Source organism: Pan paniscus, chromosome 6, assembly GCF_029289425.2.
Source record: "Pan paniscus chromosome 6, NHGRI_mPanPan1-v2.0_pri, whole genome shotgun sequence".
Classification (NCBI taxonomy): Eukaryota; Metazoa; Chordata; class Mammalia; order Primates; family Hominidae; genus Pan; species Pan paniscus.
The window spans coordinates 169,949,069-169,959,617 of NC_073255.2; positions in this window are offsets into that span (position 1 = coordinate 169,949,069).

Here is a 10,549-nt window from a genome sequence, read left to right on the forward strand (position 1 = left end):
TAATTTGACACCCAATTTAGCTCCCCCCCCCACACACACAAAAGGCAAAACAGAGGAGAAATTTAAAATCAAATTAGATTGAGAAGATATTTTTTCCCCTCTCTTTCCCTGTCAGTTTTGCCATAATTCCCTGTACTGATGGCAAGAAGGAGATGATCTTCTGTCTGGGCATTTGTTGCCATTAAGAGGAAGAAAACACCAATGGTGGGTGGAATTTTTCTTTGATGCCAAATTCTATTGCACAGCCTTTCAGAAAAACATTGGTATACTTCATTTCATTTTCAAAAAACTCATCTCAAAAAACTTGGGGCTGGGTGCGGTGGCTCCTTCCTGTAATCCCAGCACTTCAGGAGGGCAAGGTAGGTGGATCACCTGAGGTCAGGAGTGCAAGACCAGCCTGGCCAATGTGGTGAAACCCCGTCTCTATTAAAAATGCAAAACTTAGCCAGGTGTGGTGGTGTGTGCGTGTAATCCCAGCTACTCAGGAGGCTGTGGCAGGAGAATTGCTTGAACCTGGGAGGCAGAGGCTGCAGGAGCAGAGATCACGCCATCGCACTCCAGCCTGGGTGACAGAGCAAGACTCCATCTCAAAAAAAAAAAAAAACCAAAACCAAAACAAACGAAAAACTTGGAAGCTCTCAGCACTACCTCAACAATACCGCTAAATGTCCTAGGATTCGGTATTAGTTCTGAAATCCCTTCCCAGCTTATCACTTTCATACTTAATGGACCTGTTGATTCCACGACATGCCAGCACACGAATCCATCTGTCACAATGGCAAGGTGCCCTTTCTGTAGGATGACATGCCAATAGCCACCAGCCCCAGTGCCAGCCAATGTGGCATTAGCAACAATGCCCTGCATGACACAATAAACTGTGTACCGATTCAGCAAGAAGGTCTTCCCAGGGAAGCCATGAGCTGCCAAGTGAGAGGCATGCTGCTCATTATGACAAGTCATGCATGGCCCATTCCAGTACAGACCCTGTCCCACGGGTCACATTAGTCCTGCCTATGTGGAGCTACGATGAAAGAGAACAATTCTTTCTTCAGCAGCCACTCTGTGGTACTGACAGAACACACTCTGGAGAGGAGAACTATCCATTGTTAGAACACCCCCTAGGGTGACCAACCATCTTGGAGTTTTCTGGGACATAGGACTTTCAGTGCTAAAAACAAGAAAGTCAAAGAACTAGAATGAGTTGACCACCCTACCTGTATCCCCATGCCAGTCCCCACTGGTACATTCCTCCTTGTCCTGTGTCTTCATCCAAACTTGTTTCACTTCCACTTTTATGGTAAGGATCCGAAATGGCCTCAGGGATTCACACTTCTTGGCATTCACACCCTTGCCTAATCCCTTCCACTAGAGAGTGGGCTGGACTTATTCACTTACTTCTAAGAAGGGCAGAAGTGAAGGGATGTCACTTCTGAGATTATCTTAGAAAAAAAGACTATGGTGTCCATCTTGGGCACTCAATTTTTTCTTCTCTTCACCAACACTCAAGCCCCTACCATTCTTTCCTTCTCCCTCTGAGGATAACCAGCTACCGTGTTGCAAACAGCTGCATGGAGAAGCCCATGTGGGAAGGAACTGATGTCTCCAGCCAACAGCTGGAGACCTGCCAATAGCCCTCTGATTGAGCTTGGATGCAGAAACAACCCGAGGCCTGCCAATAGCCCCCAGAGTGAGCTTAGATGCAGCTCCTCCCTGTCTCCAGCCTCAAGATGACTGCAGCCCCTTCTGACACCTTGTTTGCAACCTTGTGAAAGGCCCCGAGTCAGGGCACCCATCTAGTCGTGCCTGGATTCCTGACACACAGAAGCTGTAAGATGATCAACGTATGTTGTTTTAAACTACATGGAAGTAAATAACCAAAACAATTTTAAACTGTGAAGAAGCAAGACTCAGTTCTGAAACAGACTGGACTGAGAATAGCACTTTACAGTTAACAGGAACCCAAGAGATCAACTGTTCCACTCCATTCATTTGACAGGTGAGGAGCCTGAGCCCAGGGGAGGCCAAGCACCTTGTTCTGTAGCTCGTTAGCCACCACTAGACTGTGCCCTGGGTCTGCTGACTCCTGCTTCGGTGCTGGTTCTCTTCAGTGCTGCTGCCCAGATTGGTAACACCAGCGCCCAGATTTTCAGGCTGTACCTGGTTGTCAGAATCCTGCTACCTCTAGTTTGGTTCATGAAAGAAGATTGCCTTGAACATACCTGCTCTTCTTAATCATTTCTTCCCTGCTGGAAGCCTTTCTAACTCCTATTAGCTCACTGGATGCTGCTTTCAAAGGCTTTCTAGATGGGGTGGAATTGAAGTCCCATCCCCCTGTTTGCTTTTTTTTTTTTTTTATTGTATTGTTTCTCTGAGATCTTGCAGGGAGAGAATTTATCTCCAGCTTTGTCACAGGGTTGATAAACTTAATAAAATCTTTTCTACATGATAGTCTAGAAACACTGCAGATTTATTTGTGGCTCTGAAAATCAGGAAGCCTCATATCCTCTTTAAATCAGATTTCTACAGTGTAAATAAACCATCATTTCCATTTAATTCAACAAATATTCCTAAAGCACCTATACCATTATTTGTTCTAGAAGGGTTAGAATGGAAGAAGGCAGGAATGGAAAAAAAGTATGACATGATTATTATTCTCAAGGAACATTTCTGGATGGAAATAATAATCATCATAATAACATTTAGCAAAAGGGACTTATCTATGTTTATCTATAATATTTTATTTATTTAAAAAGATCTAAAAAAGAATGAAATGTTAGCAGTTGTTGATTCTGAATGGTGACCTCATGGATGTCATATTATTTTCTTTTTAAAAATATACACTATATTTTAATAATATATACTTTATAATTATATTAAAACATACATTATATTTTTAGAGTATATATTATAATGTACATTAAAAATGCATTATATTTTCCTTTTTTTTTTTTGAAACAGAGTCTCACTCTGTCACCCAGGCTGGAGTGCAATGGTGCGATCTCGGCTTACTGCAACCTCCACCTCCTGGTTTCAAGCAATTCCTGTGCCTCAGCCTCCCAAGTAGCTGGGACTACAGGCATGCACTGCCATGCCTGGCTAATTTTTGAATTTTTTTTGGTAGAGACGGGGTTTCACCATGGTGGCCAGGCTGATGTTGAACTCCTGACCTCAAGCGATCCGGCTGCCTCAGCCTTCCAAAGTGCTGGGATTACAGGCATGAGCCACTGTGCCCAGCCATAAAAATGCATTATATTTTCTAAAGGTAATTTTTTTCAAATTAAAAGAATCTAACATAATGACTCTGTCTAAGGCACTCTAATGAGCACTTTGCATGAATATCTCATTAAATCTTCCCACCAGTCCTCTGAGGGAAGTACTGTGTTTTCCTTGTTCCTCTGCAGCTCAGAAGGGTTGGGTAACTTATTCAAAGTCACCCAGCTAATAAATGAAATTAAAATCTAGTTCTGTCTTATTCCAAAACCAGTGATCTCCATTGCCAACCTTTAATTCCTGCCGACAAAAAGTATATCTAGGTGGGAAAATGACAAATACATGTATGAAATAAGTTCAGACAAATAATTTCAGCAAGCTTCTACATGAGATATATATATAAGTGTTAGATAAGACAAGACAGGGCACTGTTGCAGTGGAACTCACATTCTAGTGGGCAGGGATTGACAATCAAAAAGTACATGAGGTTGGGCATGGTGGCTGACACCTGTAATCCCAGCACTTTGGGAGGCCGAGGCAGGCAGATCACCTGGGGCCAGGAGTTCGAGACCAGTTTGGGCAACAAGGCGAAACCCCGTCTCTACTAAAAATTCAAAAAATAGCTGGGCGTGGTGGCGGGGACCTGTAATCCCAGCTACTCAAGAGGCTGAGGCATGAAAATCACTTGAATCCGGGAGGCAGAGGTTGCAGTGAGCTGAGATCGTGCCTTTGCATTCCAGCCTAGGCGATAGAGTGAAGACCCTGTCTCAAAAAAAAAAGTACATAAATAAGACAGTTTCAAATTATAAATACTAGGAAGAAATTAAAACAGAATGAAAGAGTAGTGGAAGTGAGGGCTTTTAGGTTGATTGGTTTAGAAGACTCCACTGATGAAAGTTTGAAATCAGTTTCCCTCCTCCCTCATTCTATGGAGGTCAAGGTCTCATGACTAGTGCACCCCAAATTGTAATCAGTGAAGTTTATGGGGATGAGACCAGTATGTGAGAATTGACTATGTCAGGCAGAGGACCTCATTCTTCCATGCATATAATCTCATTTAGTAATATTTGGATATGTTAGGAGTGGGTGGTAAATAGAGATTTGCCCATCATGTTCTATTTGAGAGCAAGAAAAAACATTATGCATTTGGACAACAGTGAAAAAGCAAATCAGATTACGGGAGGGTGCAGGCTACATGGTGGGAATCAAGGACAGAGGATTGCAGACAGATAAGGAAGGGCCAGACTTTTGAAAGCCAGTATGGAGCCTTGGATAAAAAATTAGAGCCTGATTAGATACTGAACAAGAGAATGAAATGATTAATGTGACAGTCTAAATGGCCTACTCTGCAAACACAGTATATAGCGGTGGAGATATCCGGGGGGAAGGAAGCCTTTCAGAAGACTATAGTTTATATTGGCCATATGGAATCCTTATCTAAGAAGGCAGGAATTGAGAATGGAGGGATGTATCTGAGAGACATTGCAGAGAAAGAATCAACTGCTCAACCCCAAGGGGTAGGACTTTTGGACGGAAATTGTGCGAACTCTCAGTGGGAGGTGGCAGCATTGTTTTTGTCCAACATTTCTGGGGATAAAGTTGCTCTGGTCTGTTGATGCTTGAACAGATTGTGAAAATGATCTCTCCAACTTTTTGGTTTTGGACTCAAGATGGAAAGTTGATCTGAACTATTTACTTGGGTACGTGGGAGGATCATGCGCAGGACTTGAGCTTCCGCGGGCAGAGAGCTGTTGCACAGATGGCTACGTTACAGAGTACAGATCACAATCAACTCCAGCATTTAGAAGATTTCCTTTCTTACTAAAATTTATTCTACCCTTTGAGAAACAACAAAAGAACTCGTGCCATATGCCTCAAGTATCACTAATGCTCCAGTACTTTCCAAAGATATTTAAACTACTATCCCTTCTCACTCCTGTAATTGACACCCTATTTGTCAACATATATGTATTTTAATTAGAATCTGAGTTTCAAAGAAGAGATTCGCCCAAGTTAACTTAAAATTCCATCTCAGAGTATGTTCCTGGAGAGCGCAACTTGTAATGCTATTGCTAATGCTATTGCTATATGACCTCAGTACTCTTGAAAGGTGTGATTTCTTTTTTGGTTCTATCATGTGGTCAGTTTTTGTAAATTTTCCATGAGTACTTGAAAAGCATCATCATGCTAAAGATGCTGGTGCTGTGCTATTGGCCATTAGGCCAAGTTGGTTAATTAAATTGTTGCTGGTTCTAGTCATCTATATTCTTACTGATTCTTGTCTGCCTTTTCTATGAATTTCTGAGAAAAGTGGTTAAAATTTCTTGCTAGCCAGATGCAGTGGCTCATGCCTGTAAACCCAACACTTTGGGAGGCCAAGGCAGGAGGATCACATGAGTTCAGGAGTTCGAGACCAGCCTGGGAACATAGTGAGACCTTGTCTCCACTAAAATTTTTTTTTTAATTAGCCAGGTTGTGGTGGTGCATGCCTATAGTCCCAGCTACTCAGGAGGCTGAGGCAGGAGGATCGCTTCAGCCTAGGAGGTGGAGCATGTGGTGAGCCGTGATGATACCACGTTACTCCAGCCTGGGCAACAGAGCCAGATCTCATCTCAAGAAAAATAAATAAATAAATAAATAAATAAAACCTCATGCTGAGATTGTGAATTGATTTATTTTTCTTTTTAGTTATGTCCATTTTTGCTTTCTATACTTTGAGATGATGTTATTAGATATATATTAATTTAAATTTACTTTTTTTTGGCGATTGCAATTTTATCATTAAGAAGTGATCATCTTTACCACTAGTAGCTTTTGTGTTGTTGTTGTTTTTTGAGTTGGTGTCTCCCTCTGTCGCCCAGGTTAGAGTGCAGTGGCGTGATCTCCACTCACTGCAACCTCCACTTCCCATGATCAAGCAATCCTCTCACCTCAGCCCCCAGAGTAGCTGGGATCACAGGAGCCCACCACCATGCCAGGCTAATTTTTTTTCTTTTGTATTTTTGGTAGAGACAGAGTTTCACCATGTTGCCCAAGCTGGGTCTCGAACTCCTGAGCTCAGGCTATCCAGCCACCTCGGCCTCCCAAGTGCTGGGATTACAGGTGTTGAGCCACCACACCCAGCCTACCACTAGTAATTTTTTAAACTAAAAGTCTATTTTGCCAGATATCAGTATAATTAAATTGGCTTGCTTTTCACTAGTATTTGTCCAGTATAACTTTGTGCATATTTTTACTTTTTTAAAAAACCAGTTTTACTGAAATATAAGTAACATATAATAAAAGATACAGAATTAAAATGTACAGATGAATAAGTATTAACATAACACACACAAGATTATCAGCACAATCAAAACAATGGACATGTTCATCATCCCTGAAAGTCTCCTTGCCCCCTTCTCTTTCCCCCACTCTCCCTGCATCCTCCCCCACCACTTCCCAGGCAACCACTGAGCTTTTCTTCTATCACTATAGGTTAGTTAGCTTTGTCTAGAACTCATATAACTGGGGCCATCATGATGTACTTAAAAAAAAAATCTAGCTCTGTCATTCAGTATAATTGTTTTAAACTGTATCCTTGTTATATGTATCAATAGATCATTCCTTTTTATTTATTTTCTTTTCTTTTCTTTTCTTTTTTGAGACAGAGTCTCACTCTGTTGCCCAGGCTGGAGTGCAGTGGAGAGATCTGGGCTCACTGCAACCTTCGCCTCTTGAGTTCAAGTGACTCCCCTGCCTCAGCCTCCCAAGTAGCTGGGATTACAAGTGCGTACCACCACGCCCGGCTAATTTTTGTATTTTTAGTAGAGATGGGGTTTCACCATGTTGCCCAGGCTGGTCTCAAACTCCTGACCTCAAGTGATCCACCTGCCTTGGCCTCCCAAAGTGCTGGGATTACAGATGTGAGCCACCGTGACTGGCTGCGTCCTTTTACTTTTAATCTTTCTATTGACTCAGGTTTTATATGTGGTTTTCGTAAATAATGTGTATTTGGACCTTTTAAATCTAGTCTCAAAGTCTTTGTGTTTTAAATGAAGCATTAGTCCACTTTTTTTTTTTTTTTTTTTCAGAGTCTCGCTCTGTTGCCCAGGCTAAAGTGCGGTGATGCGATCTTGGCTCACTGCAACCTCCACCTCCCAGGTTCAAGCAATTATCTGCCTCAGCCTCCCGAGTAGCTGGGATAACAGGCGCCCACCACTACGCCTGGCTAGTTTTTGTAATTTTAGTAGAGACAGGATTTCACCATCTTGGCCAGGCTGGTCTTGAACTCTTGACCTCGCGATCCACCCGCCTCAGCCTCCCAAAGTGCTGGGATTACAGGTGTGAGCCACCATGTCTGGCTGCATCCTTTTACTTTTAATCTTTCTATTGACTCAGGTTTTATGTGTGGTTTTTGTAAATAATGTATATTTGGACCTTTTAAATCTAATTGCAAAGTCTTTGTGTTTTAACGGAAGCAATTAGTCCACTTTTATTAAGCAATTGCTCATACGTTTAGGTTTACATCTACTACTTCATCTTTATATTATTTCTCTCTGCTGTATGTTTCTAAATTTTTTCTAGGCTGAGTGCAGTGGTGAGTTCCTCTAATTCTAGTGCTTTGGGAGGCTGAGGTGGGAATATTACTTGAGGCCAGGAGCTTGAGACCAGCCTGGGCAACATGGCGAGACCCCATCTCTACAAAACTAAAATAAAATATTAGCCAAATCCAATGGCACGTGCCTGTAGTCTTAGCTACTCAGGAGGCTGAGGTCGGAGGATCACTTGAGCACAGGGAAATTGAGGCTGCAGGGAGCTATAATCATGCCCCTGTACTCCAGCCTGGGCCACAGAGACCCTGTCTCTAAAATATACACATAACTTTTAAAAATGTTTACTTCTTATTTCCCTTTTGGCTTTCTTTTAAATTGATTACTATTTGTTTTTTCATATGTTCCATCTGAACTACTTTGGAAGTTACTAGTCTATTATACTTTAAAGAAGCAAGTTTTGTAAACCTGATAATATAGTCAACAAGATTCAAAATCAGGAATAGACCAGAATCCAGGTGCTATAATGAAATCACAACAGGACTCTGAAAAGAGAATTTAAGGAATGTGAAGTATCCAGCATGGCTACTGAGTAGAAAATTAATTAATAATGGAAGGGAAGATAGCTGAAAGAGAATAACTTGTTATTATCAGCACAGATTCTGGTGGCAGAGGTAAAATGGCAATTGCTGCAGTACTTTTAATCATACACATGCCTTATGGGGCCAAGAGAGCAAATGAATTCCTGAAGATTTCAAAGATGGTGGGAGGTGGGTGGTATAATCTAAGCTTTCTGGCTGGGCATGGTGGCTCATGCCTGTATTCCCAGCACTTTGGGAGGCCAAAGAGGGCAGATCACTTGAGGTCAGGAGTTCAAGACCAGCCTGGTCAACATAACGAAACCCCTCTCTATTAAAAATACAAAAATTAGCCAGGCATGCTGGCGGGCGCCTGTAATCCCAGCTACTCGGGAGGCTGAGGCAGGAGAATCGCTTGAACCTGGGAGGCGGAGGCTGCAGTGAGCCAAGATCACACCACTGCACTCCAGCCCAGGTGACAGAGCGAGACTTGGTCTCAGAAAAAAGCTTTCTGCACCTTGCTCTTTCTCTAAATAAAAACTCTTACCTTAGGGAAATAATAATAATAATAACAATGACAGTAATGACAGAGTAGCTTACAGTTTTTGAGTACTTAATTATGTAATGTGCAATGCAGTTTTTTATGGTTTTCTCATTTAATCTCATTTAATCTTCCCAGCAATCCTTTAATAAAGATACTATGTAGGACACCATCTGTACACCACTTCAAATCCCCTCGGCATTGTCTATCTGCTAATTTAACCACTGCTGCAGTGACCTGTCCTATGCAGATGCAACCTGGTGACACTTGTTCCCAATACTGTGCCACACACCTCTTACTTCCTGCCCCGAAGCTTCTTTATTAATGCTGCGACTTGGAATACTAGGAAAAAATCCCAGAGTATGTCATTGGTATAGATGTACTTGGAAACTGGAAGAATCTTCTCATTATTTCTCTGACCTGTAGAGAGCTTTCTACTCCACCTTACTGGAGATAATAAAGCAATCATGCATCCCAGGAGGAATTATAGAGATTAATTCTACCGTTAAAGGTTTAAAAGACATAAGAGTAGAAGTCCCCACAATTATTCCATTCAATGCACCTGCCTGCATGCAGCAAACAGCAATAACAACAATATAGCTCATGGTAGATGACAATCATAAATTTAATTAGATGGTAACCCCAATAGCAACTACCATGTCAGCTGTTGTATCTTTACTAAGGCAGATCAGCAGTCTCTAGCTCTTGGTATGTGGCTATTGATCTGGCAAATGCCTTCTTCCCCATCCAGATCAGTACAGGGAGAATCAGAATCCGTTTGATTTAACATGAGAGGGATAGAAGTGCATTATTTACTGTCTTGCTCCAGGGCTATGTTAACGTTCCTGTTTCCTGCCCCAGTAGAATCTGCAGGGACTTGATTGCCTTAAAGTTCTACCAGAACTTAATGACGTCATACTAATGGGCTCTGGTGAGAACGGATGGCAGGTATGTTGGATGCCTTGTAAGTGAGCCAGTTTGTGAAGATAAATCCTATGAAGACTCAAGTGGCAAGCACTCCTAATGTACTTATTTACTAAAAATTTAAAGTTATTTGAATTAAAACATTTTAAAAGGTTTCTTATAGAAAATATCAGACATATAAAAAATTAGAGAAAATAACAAAACAAATAATATATTTGTTATAAGTAATATATAACCAGCTTCAGTAATTACCAATTTATAGCCAGTTTCATTTCATCCATAACTTCATTCCTTTCCTCCTCCGATGTTATCTTGAAACAAATCCCACATCTATTCATTTGTAAATATTCCATATGGATCTCTAAAAGATAAAACTTCTTTTATAACATAACTGTCATATCATTATCACATCTAGGATAAGATACTTTTTTTTTTTTGAGACAGGGTCTCGCTCTGTCACCCAGGCTAGAGTGCAGTGGTGCCATCACAGCTCACTACAGGCTCACCCTTCCGGGGTCAGGTGATCCTCCCACCTCAGCCTCCCAAGTAGTTGGGACCATAGGCACAAACCACCATGCTCGGCAGTTTTTTGTTTGTTTGTTTTTTTTTGCAGAGACAGGGTCTTGCTATGTTGTTCAGGCTGGTCTCAAACTCCTGGGCTCAAGTGATCCTCCCACCTCGGCCTCCCAAAGTGCCACTTTTTTTTTTTTTTTTTTTTTTTTTTGTAGAGACAGGGTCTCGCTATGTTTCTCAGGCTGGTCTCAAAC